The sequence below is a fragment of the Vombatus ursinus genome, unplaced genomic scaffold (genome assembly GCF_900497805.2).
Source record: "Vombatus ursinus unplaced genomic scaffold, bare-nosed wombat genome assembly UNPS02014786.1, whole genome shotgun sequence".
Lineage (NCBI taxonomy): Eukaryota > Metazoa > Chordata > Mammalia > Diprotodontia > Vombatidae > Vombatus > Vombatus ursinus.
In genome coordinates this window covers 22570140-22594816 of record NW_020954564.1, presented here as the reverse complement: position 1 = coordinate 22594816, position 24677 = coordinate 22570140, and positions in this window count along the sequence as shown.

The window sequence follows — 24677 nt, the reverse complement described above, 5'->3', positions numbered from 1 at the left end:
CACATAATAAAATACTATTGCTCCATAAGAAATGGTGAGCAGGCAGATTTCAGAAAAACCTGGAAAGACTTACACGAACTATTGCTGAGTGAAGTGAGCAGAACCAGGAGAACACTGTACACAGCAACAGTAACATTATGTGACGACCAAATTGATAGACTTAGCTCTTCTCATCAATGCAAGGATCTAACACAATTCTTCTCTCTCATGGTTCTTCCCTTTGGTTCTAATTCTTCTTTATAATATGACTAATGTTGAAATATGTTTAATATGATTGTACATGTATGGCCTATATCAGATTGCATACCATCTTGGGGGGGGGGGGGGGGGGGGGGGAAGGAGGGGGAGAAAATTTTAAATTTTATAATTCACTTTATAAAAGTGAATGTTGAGAACTAAAAATAAATTCATTAATATTTTTAAAAATAGTGTACTGCAATTACTATCTGAAAAAGAAAAAAAAGGACAATAATTCGTAGCTCTAGTTTTGTGACCACCATAATCACTGTTCCCTGACCCAGTACATTTCTCATTCTTTCAAAGGATATTTGAAAACTCTCAAAATTAACTTAAATTGAATTTTTTTTAAAAAAACAAATATATACCAAATAAAACATTTGGATGGGAGAAGGACTGGGTCATAAAATCCAATGGGGAATTAACTCGTTAGGAGCACTTCAACAAAGTTACAAGATGTGGCTACATGACATTAAGTGATAAAGCCAGAAATATGATTTTGCATAGTATGGTGCTCATCCATGGTAGCTACTTAATGTTTTGGGGATAAGTCAGGATAGGATGACATGAAATTGCAATGTTTTTCATACCCAAGGAAACCTAGATTCCTCAAAGCATTTCAAGTCTCTCCTTAAAAAAAAAAAGGTAGGGGAAGTACACAGGATTAACATATGTCTGCTCCATTGTATCCAACCCAACATCCTAATACTATCCCAGAAATTGGGTTTAGGGATCAGAATACTACAAAGTCCAATATACACTCTGGAAAATCAATGATATGCTTGACCAAACACAAGACTAGATCAGGAGATAAGGCTTCTGTTTCCTCCTTTGTCAATGATATTTAATATCACCTTGGGAAAGTCACTTTACTTTACTGTCTCAGCTTTCCAATTCATAAAACTGGAAGAACACTGATATTTGCTTCCTTACAGTCTTCCTTGGGTAGATGTACAAGGTGATAAGATTATATATAAAACTACAGAGTTTTTTGTTATTATTTTAAGTAAAATCATTTTACAAAAATTTCAAACCAACAAACTTGTTAGAGCAAGATATTCCTCATCTTACAGGACCTGCAAATTCAAATTTAAGCAATTCTCAAGGCAAGAATATATTAGCTAACACTTATTGCAATAGTCTACTGGTTGAGCTTCTTGCTTCAGGTCTCTCCCCATTCCAGTACATCCTCCACTCAGCTGCCAAATTAATCTTTCTAAAGCACATCTGAACATGTTATACCCCATCCTTGTTCAATGAGATACCCTGGCTCCCTATCACCTCTAGCATCAAATATAAAATTCTCTGGCTTTCAAAGCTCTTCACAACCTGGTTCCCTCCTACCTTTCTAACCTTTTTATTCCTTACTCACTGCCCCCCCCTTTTGAAATTTAGTGACAATGGCTTCTTTGATGTTTCTTCCATGACACTCCGCCTCCCACCTCTGGATAGTTTTACTGGCTGTCCCCTATGCTTGAAAATTCTCTCCTTCTTCATCTCTCAATTCCTTCATTTCCCAGCTAAATTCTATAAGCAGCCTTTCCTGATTCCCTCTTTTTTTTTGCTAGGCAATGGGATTAAGTGACTTGCCCAGAAAGTCACACAGCTAGTGAGTGTTATGTGTCTGAGGCCAGATTTGAACTCAAGTCCTCCTGACTCCAGGGCCAGTGCTCTATCCACTGCGCCACCTAGCTGCCCCCTGATTCCCTCTTAATGTTGGTTCCTTCCCTCAGTTGATCACCTCCAACTTGTCCAGTATGTGTCTCGTTCATACATAGTCATTTGTATGTTGTCTCCTGCATTGGATCGTGAGCTCTTTGAGAGCAAGGGCTGTCTTTTGTCTTTCTTTGTATCCCAAGCACACTGTGCCTGACATATATGTGCTTTATGAATTCTCATTAACTGTTAGGTAAATCTCTAACACTCTAAATTGCACGGATCATGCTGACCTACACTGGTAGAAGGAGTTTCCTCACCCACCAACTCCCTATACCACATAAATGACAAGTCTAATACCCATCCCTGGGCCTATCTCTATCCTCCTATTAAACTGTACACTTTTTAAGGCATAGATTGTCTTATCTAAATTTTGTAGCATCCCTCATTCAGCACCTAGCACAGTGCCTACACAATCAGGTACTTAGTAACTGTTTACTGTAGAATGTTGAAAATTTTTGAAAGTGCTTCAAAAACATTCCAAGTTAACTGCAACATTCGGCATACCACGAATCAAATCACCATCATAACCCATTTTTCATGTCTATCGTAGGATTATATCTGTGTGAACATATCTTTGTTTTTTTTTAATGGAAGTCAATGAGAAAGTAGAATGGGCTTTATAGAAATTCATTAACTGGAATTTAATCCAATTCAAAAAACTCATATTAAGTACCAACCATGTTCAAGGCATTGTGCAAGGGACTGGTATTCAAAGACAAAAATGAAACCTGTCCTGTCCTCAAATTCTTCTTGAGGGAGCAGAGGAGAAGGAATCATTTAATCAATCAATAGCTATTTAAGAAGCTCCTACTATGTGCCACAGATGGTGTTAGGCACTGGGTGTGTATGTGTGTGTATATATGTATATTATGTATATGTATGTGTGTATGTATATGTATGTATGTGTGTATGTATGTATGTGTGTATGTATATATAAATATATATATATATATGCAACAAGTACATAGATAAATAAATGTAAGATTGTTTCAGGAGGGAGGTAATGCTAAGAGCTAGAGAGATCTAGAAAGACTTAGCACCAGAGATGTCACCATAATTGAGCCTTGAAGGAAACAAGGAATTCTAAGAAGTGAGTGTGAGAAAAAAGTCTATTCTAAGCACCAACATGAGGAATGGAAAGTTAAGTTGAGATAAAAAAAAAAATAGACCAGTTTGACTAGAACAGAGAAAACATGAAAGGGAATAATATGAAATAAACCTGGAAAAATAAACTGAAGTCAGATGGCAAAAATCTTTGATTTCCAGGTCAAGGACTTGTATTTTGTCCTAAAAGCAACACAAGAGACATTGATGATTTTTTGACAGGACACAATAATGCGGGTATATCTGTGCACCTATTCCTAAAAGCGAGGTATACCTGTCACCCTTTACCATCATTCTAGTTCTTGGACAGACAACAGCAGAGGTAAGCTATAGCTGATACCACCACCACAGTTACAGATACTCTGGGCTTCTTTGACACTCATGTGCCTTTTGCAATAGGTCCATTTGAACTTGTTTGTCTTTGAAATGCTTATTGAGTTTAATTGTCTGTATGTTTCCATACAAGGTTTCTTGCAGTCTTTCCCTAAGATAGATAAATAGATATATTGATAGATGGATGGATTGTAGATAGACAGACAGATAGAGAGATATTTGTTCTGTTTCACTTTTTTGGAATGTCAGTTCCTTGAGGCCAAGGACTGTCTTCCCCTCCCCACCATTACACCTAGTAGAGTGCTCACAGTGAGTGTTTGCACTGTGTTTTTGGATGATTGATAAGTTGGAGTCTATCTGAGGTAGTCTTTAATTGCAATCCAACTGCCCAGACAATTACTCAAGTGGTAAACATAAATGCAAGCTCTATACAACAACACACATGCACACATGTCAATCTACCATTATACTGGTCAGGGACACTTCTATTTCTTTTGCCAAGGTCCTAATGGAAGATAAAATGTGGAATTACTCTACATTAGCGCTCACAACAAAAATTCAATAAAAGCACATTGGGAGAAGAAAGAGGTCTTGATGTAATTTAATATTCTAATGATCATACTACTTTCCTTATTATGGCAGCCCTCTGACTCTAACAGACCATTCAGTTCCTACTTCCAAAGTCTCTTTAATAAGCCATGATATCAGAATGTGTTAAAAAAAAAAAGTCTTCTTCAGATGGTGTCAACAAAGAGTACCATTCTGGGAAGAGGTACAAAGGAACCTAAGAGCCGACTTAGAAATGAAATGGCTACTTACATACAAAATTGCAATTTTTAATTTTTGCTTAGGTAGAATGATTTTCTTACCAGTTTAGAAAACTAATTTAAAATGCATATTAGAAAGGTGATACAGATTGAGACACAAATACATTTGGCAAAAGTGTTTTATAGAGAAAGTAGATTTTGGTTAATTAAAAAATTAATTAAAAAATAAAATACACATTAGAGCAGGGGATCTTAACCTGGGGTACAAGGGGTCCATGGATAGATTTCAGGAGCCTGTAAACTTGGATGAGAAAACAATTACATCTTTATTTCAATATAATTGGTTTCCTTTGCAATCCTATGTATTTTACTTTATGCATTCAAAAACATTATTCTGAGAAGAGGTCCATAGACTTCACCAGACTGCCAATGGAGTTCATGACAAAAAAAAAAAAGTTAAGAACCCTTGCATAGAGTAATGAAGGGAAGCCCCACAAAAGGAAGGGATTTCTACCCTTGATATGCATTTATTTTCTAATTACAAAAGGCAAGAATGCCCCCTCTGAAAGGATCACAAGATCAAATATTTAGAGCTGGAAGGGACCTTAGAGGCCATGCAGTCCAGCCCCCTCATTTCACAGATCGAGGGGCCCAGAGAGGTAAAGTGATATGCCCAGTGTCACACAGTTGACACACGTGATCCTGGACGTAGAGCTAGGATTTGAAACCAGTACTCTTCCCACTGTATCATACAACTCCTAAATTGGGGGAGGGAGAAAGGGGAGCCAGAATCTAAACCAACGCCACTGGAACCTGAAACTCTTCTAATCAGTGGAATGACCTAGTGTTCATTGAGAATGATCATGAAGATTTCCTGAAGAAGTGGTATATTGGTCATTAGAGAATGGGCTGCTGACTGAGAAGAAACAAGTTATCTGGGTGGGGTACAGCAGAGGAGGGTGATACTCAAGCAAGGCAAGCTTTTGAATATGTGACACTCCACGCCGATTCATAGAAACTGATTGGCTGACTGGAAATGAATAACACCTCTGCGAAGAAACCAGATGATTATTGCCAAGTATATTAGCTTGCTTCAATCAAAGACCTTCTGAATAAGACACACTTACCAATAAGTTGGGTTTTACATTGCTCCTTGGTGCCAGCTTGGTGACTGGTTTTACATTAAACACCGCAGTCTGTTAATCCTATGAGTTAATATTCAGTGTAGGCAAGCTGAGTCCTTCACTGCACTTTGAATATTTTTTTCCTCAAAAAAGAAAAAAAAAAAGGAAAATGAGTTCAATCAGGTTACCGTATTGTACTCATAGAGCTAAAATGATCTTGATAATAGGCCTTTTTTTAAATCTTTTTTGTGCCATTCCTTAGAAGGAAGAGCTTTGTTCATTTTTTATCTTTCCTTTGCTCACTACTCTCAGCTGGGAGTAGTGCTGACCATCTCTACCCTTCTGAGCTTGGTATAATATGGAGAATTTCAATTCCAATGTACAGAATACACTAGAAGTTTGGCATGGGATGGGAGTTCTTATTGAGCTTAGTTATTCACAGGATTAGAAAAGCAAATAAAATAAAAGGAATCTAGGATTATTCCCTAAAACCAGAAACACTAAAACAGACTTAATCGACTCAGGTTGAAATAGCTAAGGCAAAAGTTGTACCATATCTGACAACACCATGAAATCAGGATGTGACGTTCAATCCAAACACAATTTTTCTTAGAAGCAAAAAAAGAGTTTTTTCCCCAACAGAGCCTAGCTGGTGGTGGTCCTCTCTTTTTTGGCCAAAATGAGCTTTAAAACTTCAGGCAGAGAGGTGGAGCCAAGATGGCGAAGTACAGGCAGCAACTCAGCTGAACTCTTCCAAAATTCCTCTCTAAACAACTTTAAAATAATACTTCAAATCAAATTCTGGAGTGGCAGAGCCAACAAAAGGTCAGAGTGAGACATCTTTCCAGCCCAAGACAACTGAGGAGGTCAGCAGGAGAGGTCTGTGACACCTGGTGGGGGTTGGCCAGGAGTATAGTGTATATCATGGCAACACAAGCAGCAGGCCTTGGTTGTTGAGTCGTTTTTCAGTCATGTCTGACTCTTTGTGACCCCATTTGGGGTTTTCTTGGCAAAAATGCTGGAGTGATTTTCCATTTCCTTCTCCAACTCATTTTACAGATGAAGAAACTGAAGCAAACAGGGTTAAGTGACTTGTCCAGGGTCACACAGCTAGTGTCTGAGGCTGGATTTGAACTCAGGAAGAGGAGTCTTTCTGACTCCAGGCCCAGCACTCTGTCCACAGCGCCACCTAGTTGCCCTGGGCAGGCTTTGGAGGCAGCTGTAAAAGCAACAGCAGCACATTTGCGATCTCTCAGCCCAGAGACAGTCCCGGGGTCAGACAACTAGTCAGAAAGACATCACAGGAGACTCCGCTGGCACTGGGTGCAGGACCCTGTTCCATTGCCTACAGGTAGTTCTGGGTAACAGTTCCAGAGGAGCAGCAGCACTCGCAGCCACAGGGCAGCAGAGGCCCTGGTCACAGTCCCAGGCCCAGGAGGAACGTATCTGTCATAAGGCAGTGGGGGGACCCAGTCTCAATTGCAAGGCAGAAAGGGGCGCTAGCACTTGTGTCTGTAGGAGAGCAGGGACCTAGTTACAGTTGAAGGGCCAAGTGGAACACTAGGACTTGTGGCTGCAGGAAAGCAAGGTCCCTTCCTGGGTAAAAAGCAGAGCACAGGCCGGGAGAGCAGTGACCTCACCTCTTCTTGGATCACACCACCTTGGAAGCACCAAAAACTTACAGATCCCCAGAAGTAGCTCAGAAAATAGCAGCGAGTAAAACCTGAAGCTTGAGACAGTGCCCCCTCCACCCCTGGAGCAGAGCCCAACTTTTACATAAAAATTAGAAGACAAGGAATAGGCTGGGAAAATGATAAAACAACAACAACAAAAGAATTTGACCATCAACAGCTACTATGGTGACAGGGAAGATGACAAAAAAACTCAGAAGACAGCAATGTCAAAATAGGACAGGGTAAAAAAGAGACAGAGAAAAATAGAATGGAGGGAAATGCACAGTCATCATAACTACGAATGTTAATGCAACGAACTCACCTACAAAGTGGAAATAGACAGCTGAATAGATTAGAAACTAGAATCCAACAATACACTGTGTACAAGAAACACTTGAAACAGAGAGACACACACATAGAGTAAAAACAAGAATCTATTATTTTTCAGCTGAAGAAAAAAAAAAACAGCGGCAGCAATCATAATCTCAGACAAAGCAAAAAGCAAAAATAGACCCAATTAAAAGACATAAGCAAAGAAACTACATTTTGCTAAAAGACATAATAGACAATGAAGTAATATTAATACTAAATACATATGCACCAAATGGTATAGCATCTAAATTCTTAAAGGAAAAGTTAAATTAATTATAGGACGAAGCAGAAAGTAAAACTATACTAGTGTGGGACCTGAACATTCCCCTTTCAGAACTAGATAAATCTAACCACAAAATAAATAAGAAAGAAGTGAAGAAGATGAATAGAATTTGAGAGAAGTTAGATATAAAGATCTCCGGAGAAAACTGGATGGGAATAAAAAAGAAGTAAACCTTTTTCTCAGCTGTACATGATGCCTTCACAAAAACCAACCATGTATTAGGGAATAAAAACTTAACAAATGCAGAAAAACAGCAATATTAAATGCATCTCTTTCAGACTATAGTGCAATAAAAATAAATACACTCACCCTTTGACCCAGCAATAGCACTTCTAGGGCTATATCCCAAAAAGATCATACAAATGGGTGAAGGACCCACATGTACAAAAATATTTATAGCAGCTCTTTTTGTAGTGGCAAAGAATTGGAAATTGAGAGGATGCCCATCAATTGGAGAATGGTTGAACAAGTTGAGGTATATGAATGTAATGGAATACTATTGTGCTATAAGAAATGATGAACAGGCTGACCAGAAAAAACTGGAAAGACTTGTATGATCTGATGCTGCATGAAATGAACAGAACCAGGAGAACATTGTACACAGTAACAGCCACGTTATGCGATGACTAATATTGATAGACTTAACCCTTCTCAGCAATATGAGGATCTAAAATATCTCCAAAGGCCTCATGATGGAAAATGCTAACCACATCCAAAGAAAAAACTATGGAGTTTGAATGCAGATTGAAGCATACTATTTGCTATTTTTTTTCTTCTGTTGTGTTTTTTTTTTCTTTTTCTGGTGGTTCCTTCTATTAGTTATAATTCTTACTTACAACATCACTAATGTGAAAATATGTTTAATAAGAATGTACATGTGTCACCTGTATCAGATTGCGTGCCATCTTGGGGAGGAAGGTGGGGAGGGAGGAAGAGAAAAATTTAAAACTCAAAAGCTTATGGAAGTGATTGTTGATAATTCAAAATAAATTAATTTTAAAAATACATTCAACAAAGGGCCTGAGAAATATAGATTAAAAATTAATTGGAAACTAAATAATCTAACCCTAAAGAATGAGTGAGCCAAAGAACAAATCAGAAAAATAATCAATAATTTAATTTAAGAAAATGACAATGAGACAACATACCAAAATATGTGGGATTCAGCCAAAGCAGGACATAGATGAAACTTTATATCTCTAAACACTTACATCAATAAAAGAGAGAAAGATCAAATCAATGAATTGGGCATGCAATTTTAAAAAACTAAAAAAGGCAAATTAAAAATCTCCAATTAAACACTAAGTTTGAAATCCTGAAACTGAGAGGAGAGGTTAATACAATTTAACGTTAAAAAACCACTGAACTAGTAAATAAAACTAAGAACTGGTTTTATGGGCAGAAAAAAACAATAAAACAGATAATCCATTGGTTAATTTGATTTAAAAAAAATAAAGAATAAAATCAAATTACTGGTATCAAAAATAAAATGGATGAATTCATTACCAATGATGATGAAATTAAAGCAATTATGAGGAGCTCTTTTGCCCAATTGTATGCCAATAAATCTAACAATCTAAGTGAAATAGATGAATATTTACAAAAAAAATAAATTGCCCAGATTAACAGAAGAAAGAGAATAAACAACCCTATCTTAGAAAAAGACATTGAATAAGCCATCAAGGAGCTCCCTAAGAAAAAATTCCCAGGACCAGATGGATTCACAAATGAATTATGCCAAATATGTACAAAACAAATGATTCCAAACTATATAAACTATTTGGGAAATAGACAAAGAAGAAGTCCTATCAAATCCCTTTTATAATAAGATATGGTTTTGATACCTAAACTAGGGAGAGAAAAAAACAGAGAAAGAAAATTATAGGTTAATTTCCCTAATGAATATTGTTGCAAAAAATTTAAGTAGAAAACTAGCAAGGAGATTACAGAAATATATCACAAAGATCATACATTATGACCAGATGGGATTTATATCCATAACATAGGGCTCGTTCAATATTTTAAAAAAAACTTTCAGCATAATTGGCCATATCAATAACAAAACCAACAAAAATCATATGATTATCTCAATAGATACAGAAAAGGCTTTTTGACAAAACACAATACCCATTCCTATTTTTAAAAAAACTAGAAAGCATAGGAACAAATGGAGTTTACCTTAAAATAATAAGGTAATATCTATCTAAAACCATCAGCAAGCATTATCTATAATGGGGATAAGCTAGAAGCCTTCCCAATAAGATCAGGGATGAAGTAGGGATGCCCATTATCACCACTATTATTCAATATTGTAGTAGAAATGTTAACTATAGCAATAAGATTAGGAAAAGAAATTGAAGAAATTAGAATGGGCAATGAAAAAGCAAAACACTCTTTGCAGATGATATGATGGTGAACTTAGGGAATCCTAGAAAATCAACTAAAAAACTTGTTGAAACAAATTACAACTTCAGCAAAGTTACAGGATATAAAATAAACCCACATAAATTATCAGCATTTCTATATATTGCCAACAAAGTCTAGAAGGAAGAGATAGAGAAATTCCATTTAAAATAACTAGCTAATATAAAATGCATAGGGGTCTATCTGCCAAGACAAACCCAGAAGCTATATGAACACAATTACAAAACACTTTTCACACAAATAAAATCAGATCTGAACTAAGAAAATATTAGTTGCTTGTGGGTAGGCCAAGTCAATATAATAAAAATGACAAGTCTACCTAAATTAATATATTTATTCATTGCCATAATGATCAAACTACCAAAAAATTATTTCATAAAGCTAGAAAAAGCTAATAACAAAATTCTTCCAGAAGAACAAAAGGTTAAGAATATCAAGGAAAGCAATGAAAAAAGTGTGAAGGAAGGTGGCCTAAAAGTATGAGATCTCAAACTGTTTTACAAAGCATTAATCACCAACAATCTGGTACTGGCTAAGAAGTAGAGTGGTGAATCAGTGGAATAGATCAGGTACACAATACACAGTAGTAAATGACCATAATAATCTAGTGTTTGATAAACATAAAGATTCAAGTTTTTGGAATAAGAACTTATTATCTGACAAAAAGAACTGGGAAAACTGGAAAGCACTTTGGCAGAAACTAGGTACAGACCAACACTTCACACCATATACCAAAATAGATTTAGACATAAAGGGTGATATCATAAGCAAACTAGGGGAGCATGGAATATTTTACCTGTCAGATCTATGGATAAGAGAACAATGTAAGACTAAACAAGAGATAGAAAAGATCATGGAAAGTAAAGTGGATATTTTTGATTACAGTAAATTAAAAGGGTTTTCCCTTTTTTCCCAAAGCAGCCAAGATTAGAAGGAAAGCAAGAAATAGGGGGAAATTTTTAAAATCAAGTTTCACTGATCAAGGCCTTATTTCTCAAATATATAGAAAATTAAGTCAAATATAGAAAAATACAAGTCATTCCCCACTTGATAAATGGTCAAAGGATATGAACAGGCAGTTTTCAGAAGAAGAAATTAAAGTTATTTGAAGTCATACAAAAAATGTTCTAAATCATTATTGATTAGACAAATGCAAATTAAAACAACTCTGAGGTACCAACTCAGAGCTATCAGATTGGATAATATGACAAGAAAAGGAAAATGACAAATGTTGAAGGGGATGTAGAAAAATTTGGACACTAATGCACTATTGGTGGAGTTATGAACTCATCCAACCATTCTGGAGAGCGATTTTGGAACTATGCCTAAAGGGCTATATAACTGTACATACTCTTTGACCCAGCAATGTTACTGCTAGGTCTGTATCCCAAAGAGATCAAAGAAAAAGGAAAAGAACCCATATGCACAAAAATATTTATAGCAACTCTTGTTATGGTGGCAATGAATTGGAAATTAAAAGAATGCCCATCAATTGGGAAATGGCTGAACAAGTTATGATACATGATTGTTATGGAATACTATTGTGCTATAAGAAATGACAAGTAGGATGCTCTCAGAAAAACCTGGGATGACTTATATGAACTGATGCAGTGAAGTGAGCAGAATCAAGTAAATTTTGTATGCTTTAACGGCAATATTGTATTATGATCAACTGTGAACAATTTAGCTATTCTCAGTAATACAATGATCCAAGATGCTTCTAAAGGACTTAAGACGAAAAATGCTATATACTTTCAGAGAAAAAACTGATAGAGTCTGAGTGCAAGTTGAAGCATAATTTTTTTACACTTTCTCTCTCTCTCTCTCTCTCTCTCTCTCTCTCTCTCTCTCTCTCTCTTCCCCCAACATGGCTAACATGGAAATAAGTTTTGCATGATTTCACAAATATAACTGATATCACATTTCTTGCCTTCTCAATGGGTGGGGGAATAGTGGGAGTGAGGAAAGAATTAGGAACTCACAATTTTTTTTAAAAAAGAACATTAAAAGTAAGTAATAATTTAAAAAAACTCCAAGCAGAAAGAGAAGGGGGGCATTGCTGGGAACACTGAGTATACTTGCTGAGCTTATGTTAGCACCATTACTATCTTTTAAGATATTTACTTTCAAAATCTGTTGTCATCCTAACTACACTTATTTCATCCTTTTCTAAACTGGAAGTGGAGTAGAGGCTGGGGGATAGTTGAGGGAAAGGAGTAGGACACAGTGTGTTTGCATTCATACCAGGAAATGCTTGGCCCCTTGTCACAATGTGATTTCTGATACGTAAAACAGCTAAATTTCAGCCTCCAAACCTTTTTCCCACAAGGTCAAAGCAAAACAAACCTGCTGATCATGAGCTCTCTGGAAGTTACAGTCTGATTTTCTAAGTTCCAGCTACAACTTCTACTTTAATGAGAACTCCACTGAGCTAATCAGAACTATTGGGCTGCTGAAGTGGGACAATAAAAGACATGCTCCATCAATTTATGAAACTTTAATGACAATAATAAAAGGTTTGGGTTGCAATAATAACGTACCAAATGTTTTTGATTTGTAATGAAAAAAAGAGAACAACGCTTAGCTGAGAGATGGAGTCAAGAAGGAATGTGTGTGTGGAGAACGTTTTCAAAGTACACAGAAGCCAAATTCTCAGTTGATTTTCTGAAAAGCTGCAGGGTACAAGTCCCTTTCAACTACTAAAGAACTGAAAGATGACTATGAGCTGCACAACACTGTCAGAAAGCCTGGGAAGTGCACACTAGGCAGCCATAAGAACTTCATTCAACTTGTATTGGCAATTGATTTCAAGGGAATTGCAACTCCCCATCAAGGTCAAGATGACTCTCCAGGCAACATGGACCCTTATGCCAAACCTCAATGTGCAGAATTCATTTATTTTACACTCATATGCACAGATAAACTAGAAAATCTAACCCTGGAGAGCCCTAAATTGTTCTCCATATTTTGTAACTGTTGTATTAATGTTTCAGGTAACACAATCAGTGTAAAGGATACAAAATTTCCCCTATTCCTCTCTCCCAAAGAATCTGATACTAACAAGCCCATTTGGGAATTATCCTTTGTTTGGTGATATGTTTCCTGAGATGGCTCCTTGAGCATATAAAATAAACTTTATCAGGCAGTACATTGCTTTATTAAAATTGACAAACAAATAAGAGATATCCTTGCCGTTCAATACGGCCACAGCACTACAGGTTACTGCAAGATTTGCAGAGTTATGAAATCCATACATATCATCACATACCACAAGGTAACAAAAAAGCAACCAAAATTCAAATAGCTTCTAGAAAACACAAATAAATGATGTTATAATCAGTGATTATAAACACTATACTTGTTAGAATGCATTGAGTCTTCTACAGTGAAACCAATCAGGATTTACAACCAGAGGCTGAAATCAAAATTAAATAGATACCCTTTTTCAAATGAGGAAAATATGTTAAGAGATGCAGCACAGTATAGATGATAATGATGGACTTGGAATAAGGAAGTTGTTGTTCAGTCATTTTTCAGTTGTGTCCAACTCTTTGTGACCCAGTTTAGGGTTTTCTTGGCAAGGATACTGGAGTGGTTTGCCATTTCATTCTCCAGCTCATTTTACAGATAAGGAGCTAAGGCAAACAGGGCTAAGTGACTTATCCAGATTCACACAACTAGTAAGTATCTGAAGCCAGATTTGAACTCAGGAAGATGAATCTTCCTGACTCTAGGCCCAGGACTCCATCTACTGTGCCACCTAGCCGCCCTTGGAGTTAGGAGGATCAAATCCTGCCTCAGACACTTAATTAGCTGTGTGATGTTGGGTCTTACCCTCTTACTTGCCCTTTCTGAGCTTCAGTTTCCTCATTGGTAAACAGAATCACACATTTAGAAGGGACCTTCAAGACCATCTATCACATTATATATGAGGGAACGGAGGCCCAAAGGGGTGAAGTCACATAGGTATTAAGCATAAGAGATAGTATTTAAACCTAGGTCTTCCTCACTCCAGAGACAGCATGCTTTCCACTGAAAAATGATAGTAATAATAAACCTACTTCACAGAATGGTTGTGAGGACCATCTGATGTAATTAATATGTAATGTGTTTTGCAAAACTTAAAGTGCTATAGAAATGAGTCATTATTATTAATACTGTTGTACACTTCATTCAATAATCCTACTTGCGACTTCACAATGATGGGTTATTTAGGCTTGAGTTCATCTAGCAACAAATGTAGCCCCTAAATAATCCACATCTAACTATCCCTTTAAACTCCAAATCAGTTGGCTTCAAGAAAAACATAAACCTAAGAAAGAATGACCAGCAAAGATTATTTCTAAGTGTAGCAATCAATGCAAGTAGTGTCTTCCCCTCACAGAGTACTCATATTCTTGCAACAGGATTTCTGATAACCCTCTATCACTTCAAGTATTTCACTTGTCATTAAGTTTCTCCAGTCAGAAAATTGTAGGATCATAGAAATTTTAAAACTGGAAGGGACCTTAGAGATCATCTGCTCCAACATTAAATGAGTTTGAAATGTGACTTTTGATGGAAAATAAAAATCCAGAGTTCACCATTTATCACTGGGTCCAGGTTCCTCTGTCTAAAATGAGAATAAAAAGGTTTACCACTTATAAAGGAGACAGCAAGGAAGATGAATGAGTTAATGTTTATTACAGACTTTCACTGCTTTGAACAAAAGTTGTTGCATGAAAGAAGAAGAAAAATCATAGAATGTAAGTGTGGAAATGTATAATCTAATTCAACTTACTTCTTTTATAGAGGAGGAAACTGAGGCCCAGAAAGATGAAGGTTGCGCTCCAACCAAGGTCATATCATTAAACTCGATCAGATCCCAGGTCTAAGACCTAAGACCAGAAAACAGGTCTCTTAACTCCCAGTCCAATAGTAGTCTTTTACCACACTACACTGTTTAATTTGTCATTGGGGGTTTTTTTACATATAGGTTTAAAAAAATTGTTTAGCACTTTCTAAGAATGGATTTATCAAAAACAAACCCTTTGCCTTCCACTCTGTTGATGGAGCTGGGAATTGGTCCAACTTCTCTGGAAAACAATTTGGAATTATGTAAGAAAATTTATCTAACTCTTCACAGCCTTTGACTCAGACATCCTTCTCTATAACCCAAGGAAGTCAATAACTGAAAGATCCTACATGTAAATAAATATGTATATTGTGTATATACATATATAGTGTATATGTGTGTATCTACACACATAATCATGTACATACATATATGTAAATTTCTATACATACAAATATTCAGAGCAGCGTTTTTGTAGCAAAAAACTGGAAACAAAGTGAATGCCTATTGACTGGAAAATGACTGAACAAATTATGATATATTATTATAATGGAATATATTATGTAGTAAGAAATCATTAATATAAAGAATTTAGAAAAATTAAAGATTTGTATGAAGTAATACAGATTGAAGAAAGAGGAAACATGAAAACAATAATAAATACTAGATAGTATTTATCTGTAACTTTACAGTTTACAAAGTGCTTTACAAATATGAATTTCATTTTATCCTCCCATCAACCTTTCAAGGGGGGTGATATTATTATCCCCATTTTACAATTGAGGAAACTGAACCAGACAGATTAAGTGACTTGCCCAGGGTCATACAGCTAGAAAGTGTCTGAGGCTGGATTTGAATTCAGGTCTTCCTGACTCCAGACACTCCATTCACCTAGCTGCCTCTTTCATTATAAACAAAAACAATCCTATAAGGCACCATAATTCTGACTAAATGCAGTGACCAATCTTGGTTCCAAAGGGTCAATGATGAAACACCATTTTTTCTTCTTGCTATAAAGACAGGTTACAATAGATGTAGATTGGCATATGCATTTGAAACCCAGTCATGTCAGTTTTGCCTAACTACTTTTTTTTTGGTTCATGGGAGGGTTCAAGGTGAGCGCAATATATTGATTAGAGTGTAAAAAACAAAAAGGAGCAATAAAATAATTCTAAATAAAATACATTTAACTTTTTTTTTTTCAAAAAAAATTGCTTCAAGAGAAATCCTTTGGTTTGAGGTCCAAAAGTGGCCTTCTTGTTGTTCAATTGTTCCAGTCATGTCTAACTTTTCATGACCCCATTTGGGGTTTTCTTGACAAAGACACTGGAGTGGTTTGCCATTTCCTCCTCCAGCTCATTTTACAGATGAGGAAACTGAGGCAAACAGTGTTAAGCAACTTACCCAAACTCACAAAGCTAGTAACTGTCTAAAACCAGATTTGAACTCACAAAGATGAGTCTTCCTGACTCTAAGCACTGCATTCTATACACTGTGCAACCTAGCTGCCACCCAAAAGTGGCAACCACATCAAATAATGTTATATGCAGTTAAGATAATGAAAGGGGGGGAAAATCAGCAACAGATTCCTAAAGTACCTAAACTATATGTCAGCAAGTAATCTCATGAAAAAAGTTTACCAAAATATGGATCTGAACACTTTTACAGTTTCTTACATCTTAAATATTACACAATAATAATATGGTAATCTAATAGTAATTGACAAGAAAGAAAATTCATAGTAAAATATGTACCTGACATAAGCAATATTACATCATCCAATATCCTGCTTTTCATATACCTATTTACTTAGATGCTTCCTACTAATGAATATGCTATTAGGAGGGGGTTAAGGTTTGGTTTTAGGGTATGTATGTATGTATGCGTATGTATGTGTGTGTGTGTGTGTTTTTAATTTTCATGTTTCTCTTGCAGTGATTCTTCAATAAATTTCTCTGACTTCCTTCATAAATAAGTTTCATTATTCCTCATTATTAAAAGAAACAAACACATTCTCCTTCCCTGAAAGGAAGTCATATAATTAGATGACCTTCCTATATAAAATCTTGAATGAAAAAGGACCTGACAACTTGCAGGAAAATATTTAATCAGACATTAGGGCATTAAATATAGTTAGGAAGACATAAGGCATTATTGTGCAATCAGAAGATTGCAGAAGGGATCCTTTACAATACAAGAGATCAAAATAGAATTTCATTTTACTACAGCATGAGACGAGTCTCAGCTTTTGAACAATTTATCACTGATTTCTTCATTTGGTTGCTTTAAACATGCTTTTAAAATATACTGGATAACTAGTAAAAATTGTATACAATGCAAATGACATTTCAGATAAGTTTTATTGACTTAATGCTCTGGTAATAAAATTATAACAATCAGTATTATTTTGATTTATTGCAATTTTTACTTTCTCTTTTTAATGGACTTGGTGCATCACAGAATTGAATGTAATGCTGCTGCCACCTCAAGGTCACTTACTGAAAATGAGATGGTTCATTTCAGTGTATCTAATATACCAAAGCAAGTTTAAGTAACTTGGGACTTTATGGATGAAAATAGCACATTGTGGTCACATAACAGTAAATCTTAATTTTTATTTGCAGCCAGGGCAATGAATTTTACATGGAATTTTCAGTGAAAACGCACTGGAGTTCTGCTGGCATGTCTTTGCATGCACCAGATTTGAGAGAAAGGGCATCTTTATATAAGAACCTAAGAATGGAATTTGCAACAAAAAGCACCAAACTAGAGAGGCACTGGTACAGACCAAGCATAACTGCAAAACATAATTTGCTATTAGTGACCCTTCCTTCCTTCTTTTCTCTCTTTTCCTCCAAGCAATGAGGGGAAAATCTGCTTAATGCTATGCATCTTAGGACTGAGTTGCTTCCCTCCTCTCCTTATTACTTTCTCAGTTGCTTTCCTTTAACTACACAGACTCTACTCAATCTAGCTTTGATGATTTCTTCATCAAAACTGCCCTTTTATTGTAAATTCAAGGGGAAGAACATTGCCTTTCCAATAGCATAAGGAAAAAAAGAGAGGAAGGGGAAAATGAAAGAGGAAGGGAATAAAGGGGAAAAGAAGGGAAAAGGAGGGAGAGGGGAAGGAAAGAGGGAATCAAAGAAGAGAGGAGAATTCCAGGACACAGCAACACCACCTGCTGCCAGGTAATTGAGGGCTGTGTCAAGAGCTCCCCCAAAACCTAGAATCTTCTTACCCCCTACCTTCATCTACTGTTATTCTGACTGAACTCATTCCCCAGAGATTAACATATTTCCATACCCTCCTACTCTCCTCTTCCCAGTGATCCTGAACCCCTACTGCTGAAGAACAACTCCTTCTCCCCAACCCCAGCTATCTGTATCCTCCTTCCCATCCACCTCAAGCTTACTGCCCTAATATCCCCTTCCTGACCTTCCAGCCCCTTCCACTGTGCCTGAGCAAGAACTCCTAGTCTATAATACACATTTCATTTTAAATCCCTTCCTTTCTTACTCATTCCATCTTCTGAAATTCACTGAGACCTGAATCTCCACAGATGATACTCCACACAATGGCCATCCATTCCAGTACTAATTGTATTCTCTTTAATATTTCCTCCCTTCCCATCCCAGACCCAGTGGTAGAAACACAAGCTCACTCTATTCAGGATTCTCCTCAAGGCAGTGATTATTCTGGAAGCAGAATAGCCAAATTCTCTTAGAATACAAGAGACCAAGCAATGATCAAAAACTCTAAGGAGAAACTACAGTGAGCCCAGATCTGAAAAAAGAGATATCCAGAAGCCCTTAGTCCCTAAGAAAGACGTCCAACTACTAAACCCTAGTCCAGGAGTATAGCACTTAGAAAATCTCATAGCTCGGGAATTAGGGGCAAGTTCGGGGAAAGGAGTCAGTCACTATGTACTCAAGGGAAGGAAGACAAGATCCTAGTACAGGGACTAGTCAGGAATTCCTGAAACCTGCAATTATGATACACTGACCTGGAACCATGGCTGAGGAGCCTGTGGAACTCAGATTTGGAGGGCACGAATCAGCATTTAATTACTTTGAATTAGACCACCCCATGCCAAACTACCTTAGCACAAAAAGCTGGCAGGAGTCACTCCTGAGATTTCTGAAGAATATAGTGTTCATTACCAAGATCCCAGGTAATACATAGTCAGACCATACATACACAGAGTCCAGAAGTGCACAAAGCTCTGACACAAAAATGCGAGTTCAGGAAGTAAAGCTCAAAAATGAGCAAACAAAAGAATACACTAATGATAAAGAAACATTATTGAGATGAGGATGACCCAAGACACAAACCCAGAAGAAGAGAATAATTCCAAATCACCTGCAAGAAAAGCCTCAAAAAAAATCACAGATTTGTCACAAACTCTTCTGGAATCCCTTGAAGAAATGAAGCAATTGTTTAAAAATTATATTATAAATTAAATGAGAATTGTGGAGGAAAGACTAGAAAAGGAAATGAAATCTTCACAGGAAAAGACTGGAAGGAGAATAAAGAGCTCAGGCCAAAAGTTGCAAAACCTTACTCAAGTAACAATAAATTGAAAATTAGATTGAACCAGACAGATATAAATTATTTCATGAGACAAAAAGAAATACCAGAATAAACTAAAAAGAATGAAAAATAGAAGAAAATATAAGGTATCTCCTGTCAAAAACAATTGACGTGGAAACCAAGTCATTGATATATAATCCAAGCATCATGAGACTAGTTGAAAACCTCAACAATAAAAAAACAAATACCATAATATGGGAAATCATGAATGAAAACTGACCAAAACTATTAGAATCAAAGAGCAAAGTAAACACAGAAAAAATCCACCCATCACCTCCTGAAAGAAAATTAAAAATTAAAATTCACAAGAATGTCATAGTCAAAATCTAGTTTCCAGGTTTTTAAAATGCAGCAAACAACCATAGAGAAAAAGTTCAAGTACCAAGGAATCTCTGTCAGGATTACATAAGACCTGGCATCTTCTATTTTAAAGGAGACGAAATCTTGGAATACATTATTCCAGTTTTACTCCATCCAAATCTATCACCCAACTCAGATCCTGGTGATCATCATCTATTAACCAATCCATACCCCCAAAATTATTTCCCCTACTTTTTTCAATGAGTGAATCATAGTTTGCCTCCCCACTTCAACTCTTGCCCTCATACTAGGGTACCTGTATGAGACCAACATACATGTTGATGTCCTCTCAAATATCCTAACTTTCTGGTTTCTCAATCTACTCAACTCCAGTGACTTATTCCTATACTCCACCTGAGCTAGACACAGGAATGATAATACAGCCTTGATCTTTCCATCACCCACAAATGGTACACTTGTGGAGTTCAAGATCCCAGAAGTTCTTTTATATGAATGTAATATTGTATTATTCCATCTCACCTTATACCTTACTGTCTCTAAACCTATTTTTTGGACTTACTGTGAGGTGCAACCTCTCTATCCCTTAGTACTTTCATAGGCCAGCATCCCCTGCTCTAGATATGCTCTCCTCCCTTCTCAATCTTAACCCATTTATTCAACTCTGCACTACCCTTTCCTTTCAAATCCCTTGGTTCCTTGTCATATCATGTCTTGCCAAACACCAACCCTGAATTACTACAAACATCCATCTTCTTACATCTCTTCACATGAAACTAAAAAGGAGCTGGTTAAATCCACTACAATTTTGTGTTATTTAATCTCAAATGGGACCTACAATCCCTTAGTTGCAACAAAGCAATCATTCTACTACTTCCTAATTGATGGCCATCCCATTTACCACAGCAGTTGCTACAAGCTTTTTCTTTTCTCCTCAAGCTTCCCATAATACCCTCTTCTCCCCTTCCCTCAGCCAAGTACCTCACCTCTTTCATTCTTCACTAAAAAAAGCCATTTATCTCGAGTTTCCTCTTGTTCTCTTCTCAGTTCACATCCCCCAATATCATTCCCCACTATTCTCCTTTTCTCCTCTATATGATAATATGGTAGCTTTTCTCTCAAAGGCCAACATGTACCCTTTGATCTCATCCCCTCTCATCTTCTCCAGCAGATTGTCCCCACTATCATATCCTCTCTGTCTCTCATCTTCAGTCTCTCCCTATCTTCTGGCCTTTTCTTATTGCCTACAAACACATCTAAGTCTCCTCATGCTCTAAAAGCAAAAACAAAGGAAAAAAGCTCACTAAATCCTACCATCCTCACTAGCTATTGCCTAATATATTTCCTTCCTTCTCAGTAAATTCATTGAAAAAGCCATCAACCCTTACTGTCTCTAACATCTTCTCTTTTAATTCCCTCCCCATTACTCTACAACATGAATCCCAACCCCTTCTTTCTACTCACACAGCCACAATCCATGTTCAGGAGTCTAACACTGCTCATCTAAACTACTGTAATACCTTCCTAATTGATCTCCCCATTTCAGCCTCTCCCCACGCCAATCTATCAATCTTCCATACACTTGCCAAAGTCATTTTCCTAAAGCACAGGTTTGACCATATCATCAGTAAGATCCAGATCACCATTGCCTCTAAAATCAAATATAAACTACTTTGTCCAGCATTTATACTTCTTCACAACCTGGTCCCTTCCTATCTTTCCAATCTTCTTACGTATTACTTCCTCACACATACTCTATTCATACTTACTTGCCATTCCTCACAGATAACATTTTCCCCATTGGTGCCTGTGCACCACTGATTCCCCATGCCAGGAATTCTCTGAGCTCTCCTCATCTCCATGTCTTAGAATTCCTTAGTTTCCTTCAAAACTCAGCTAAAGTGCTACCTTCTGTAGGAAGGTAGCATCCTTCTAGCTAGTAGTGCATTCCCCTCTAAAGTTATTTTCTATCTACTTTTCAAGTATCATATATATGAGTATATGTGAACAGATTTAAGTCAAGTAGTTTTACTTTACCCAGAATACAAAAAATATATATTGATAATGCAAATTGTTGTAAAGATCAAATTGTTGTCAAACACTTAGCATAGTGCCAAGCACATAGTAGGTGCTATATAAATACTTATTCCCTCTTTTCCGTCAATGTATACACATATGGTCTCCCTCATTAGAATGTAAGTTCCTTGAGGGCAGGTACTCTTTTTGTTTTCCTTTGTATCCCAAGTGCTTTGCATAGTGCCGAGCATATAGTAAGCACTTAATAAATGCTTTGTTGATAGAAGAAGGAAAAACTAATGAAAAAACAAATGAAGGAAGGAAGGAAAGAAGGAACAAAGGAAGAAACAAGTTTATAGCACTATATAGATGTTAGTTACAAAGACAGTATTTGATCAACTGGTGTTTCAGAAGTTGATTTTATAAAAATCATTACCACTTTCTTCTTACACTGTACCATTTTCCTTATTTTTCTGCTATCTCTAATGCTAACCATCATTCTCTCTTTCTAACATCCCCCACCACCCCATCCCTCAAAAACAATTAATATTTTTGGTGGTTCTCCTAAATGTACTCTAGGCATGCCTCTCAGTATTTTCATTTCCCCTTCTTTTCCTCTACCCCAAAGTCCCGTAAGATACCAGCACAAGTTTCCTTTTATTTATTGTAATTATTATAATATTTAATTATTTATTATTATAATTTATTTTAATTATTATAATTTATTTTAATTGCTCTCTGCACAATACCCTGCCACCCCTTCCCCCTGAACTAATGGTTCCTTTTCTGAATGTTTTCATTGTTCATCCAACTTTCTATCCACCTAGAGTACTACCAGTTGTTCAAATTCAACATGAGAAAAACTGTTTGCTGTATTCTTGACTAAGCCCTGATTGTTTCTCTTATGTATTTAATTGTCCTCCGTTGCATTATTCTTCCTCTAACCTTTGCTTATAACCAATTTCCTCCTTTCCTGTAGTCCTGGGTCTCACTCCATTTTCCTCCACACTGTTCCAAATGCATTCTTCTTTCTGACAGTTCCCATTGGAAGACAATTATGTTTGCTCTGCCTGATTTCTAGTCCAAGTACCACTCTGTTCTGCAATTTTCTAAGTCCAGTCCCATGAAGTTATATAAATTCAAATCATGAGATCAGTGATTTCTTTGGTGTTGGCCCCACCTTCCCTGATTGAGAGTGCAGCCCATCAACATCTCAGTAGATAATCATTGTGAATTAATGGGAGGGTAAAATTATTTTCTAGTGACCAACCATCTGATGATGAGCCTATCTAAACTTCCATAGGCTGGTTCTTGGACCACAGACACACTGTTACCATACTCAAAACTTTTCCATCCTGAGAGGACCTGCTGGAGCTTATCCCTTGCTGTGATAGCATTTGAAAACCCCAGGGAACCTCGCTGCAGGTATCACGTGGCATCAGAGTAGAACTTTGAAGTTGTTTCACTGAGTTTTTGCTTGCTTGTTTTATGAACCTGTACTGCAACAAAAATGACTGATTACAGGAGCTGTGCATGGATCTTGCCACCTGCCCTAAGGCTATACTCTCTGACCAAAAACCAGGCCTGGAGGACTTAAACCTGTCAGGGCTGGCTGAGGCTCACCACCACCCAACAACCCCTTCTGATTGGGTGAATATGTCACACAGCCCACTACATCTCACCAGCCTCAGCTATGTTTCATATGCCATCTAACCCACCCCACCCTTCTCCCACTCCGCAGCCCACCTCTAGCTCTGCAATAGTAATCAAATCAATGTTGCCAGTGGCATTATAAAGGGCAATAGCAACCAATTCTCCTGTGGCTTCACTCACTACTCCCATGACTTCCCAAACCAAAACACTCTTCTTTGGCTACTACTCCCCTATATGTGTTATCTGCACCTATTGGGATATAAACTCCTTAGGGCCAAGACTGTCTCATTTTTGCAGTATTTGAAATAAAAGCTTAATAAGTAAGTAATTAGTAAAACTTAATAAATTTTTTTTTTCATTTAAAGACTAATTTTAAGTGTAGATGGAAAGGTTTTCTGCTTTAGAAATTGCAGGAAAGCTTTAACAAGATCACAATAATCTGTAACGCATGAGATCAGCATTGCCCATGCCACATACACCTGACTGTCTGGGGTACGTGCTATCAGAGGACATCAAAGTTCCTTTTTTTGATGAAGCAAAAATCCCAGCCTATTAGTGCTATCTAAACCAGAAGTGTCAAACACTCATTTGGTCCACAATACTCCCTAGTGAAACTGAACTAGATTAAAATATAATTGAGAAAACAATATAAATAAAAATATGATAAAGCATAGATAACACTACATTTTAAAACTTAGTCAATATGTGACCCACAGGGAGCCTTATGCATGGATTAATGGCTCCCATTTCTATTTTAGTTTGACACTGTTGCTCTATACCAACTTATTCAAGACCATTAAAAAAAATGAAGTCATTTATAGCTTACAATTGTACACACTGTGTACATCTCTAAAAGAAAAAAAAACAGACTTTTGATTTCATTGATTTGGAGAACATCTAGTGAGGAAATTCCTTCTAACAATTCATCTGTATCTGCCCTTCAATTTGCAATCACAGAGTGCTGTCTGGGAGATTGAGAGGTTGTGTGACTCACACAGGCTCAAAGAGCTCTTATGTACCAGAGACAGGAGTTGAAATCAGGTCTTCCTGACTCTAAGGCCAGATCTTATCAGTTATTCCCCACTGCTTTTACCCATACATTTCATGGCTATACAAATGATGTAAGAAGGCTACACACTCACATTTAACTGGGAAACTGAGCTATGTTCTAAACTGCCAAAAAATAAAATAAAATAAAGTGATCAATAATCCTCAGTTTAATAGCTG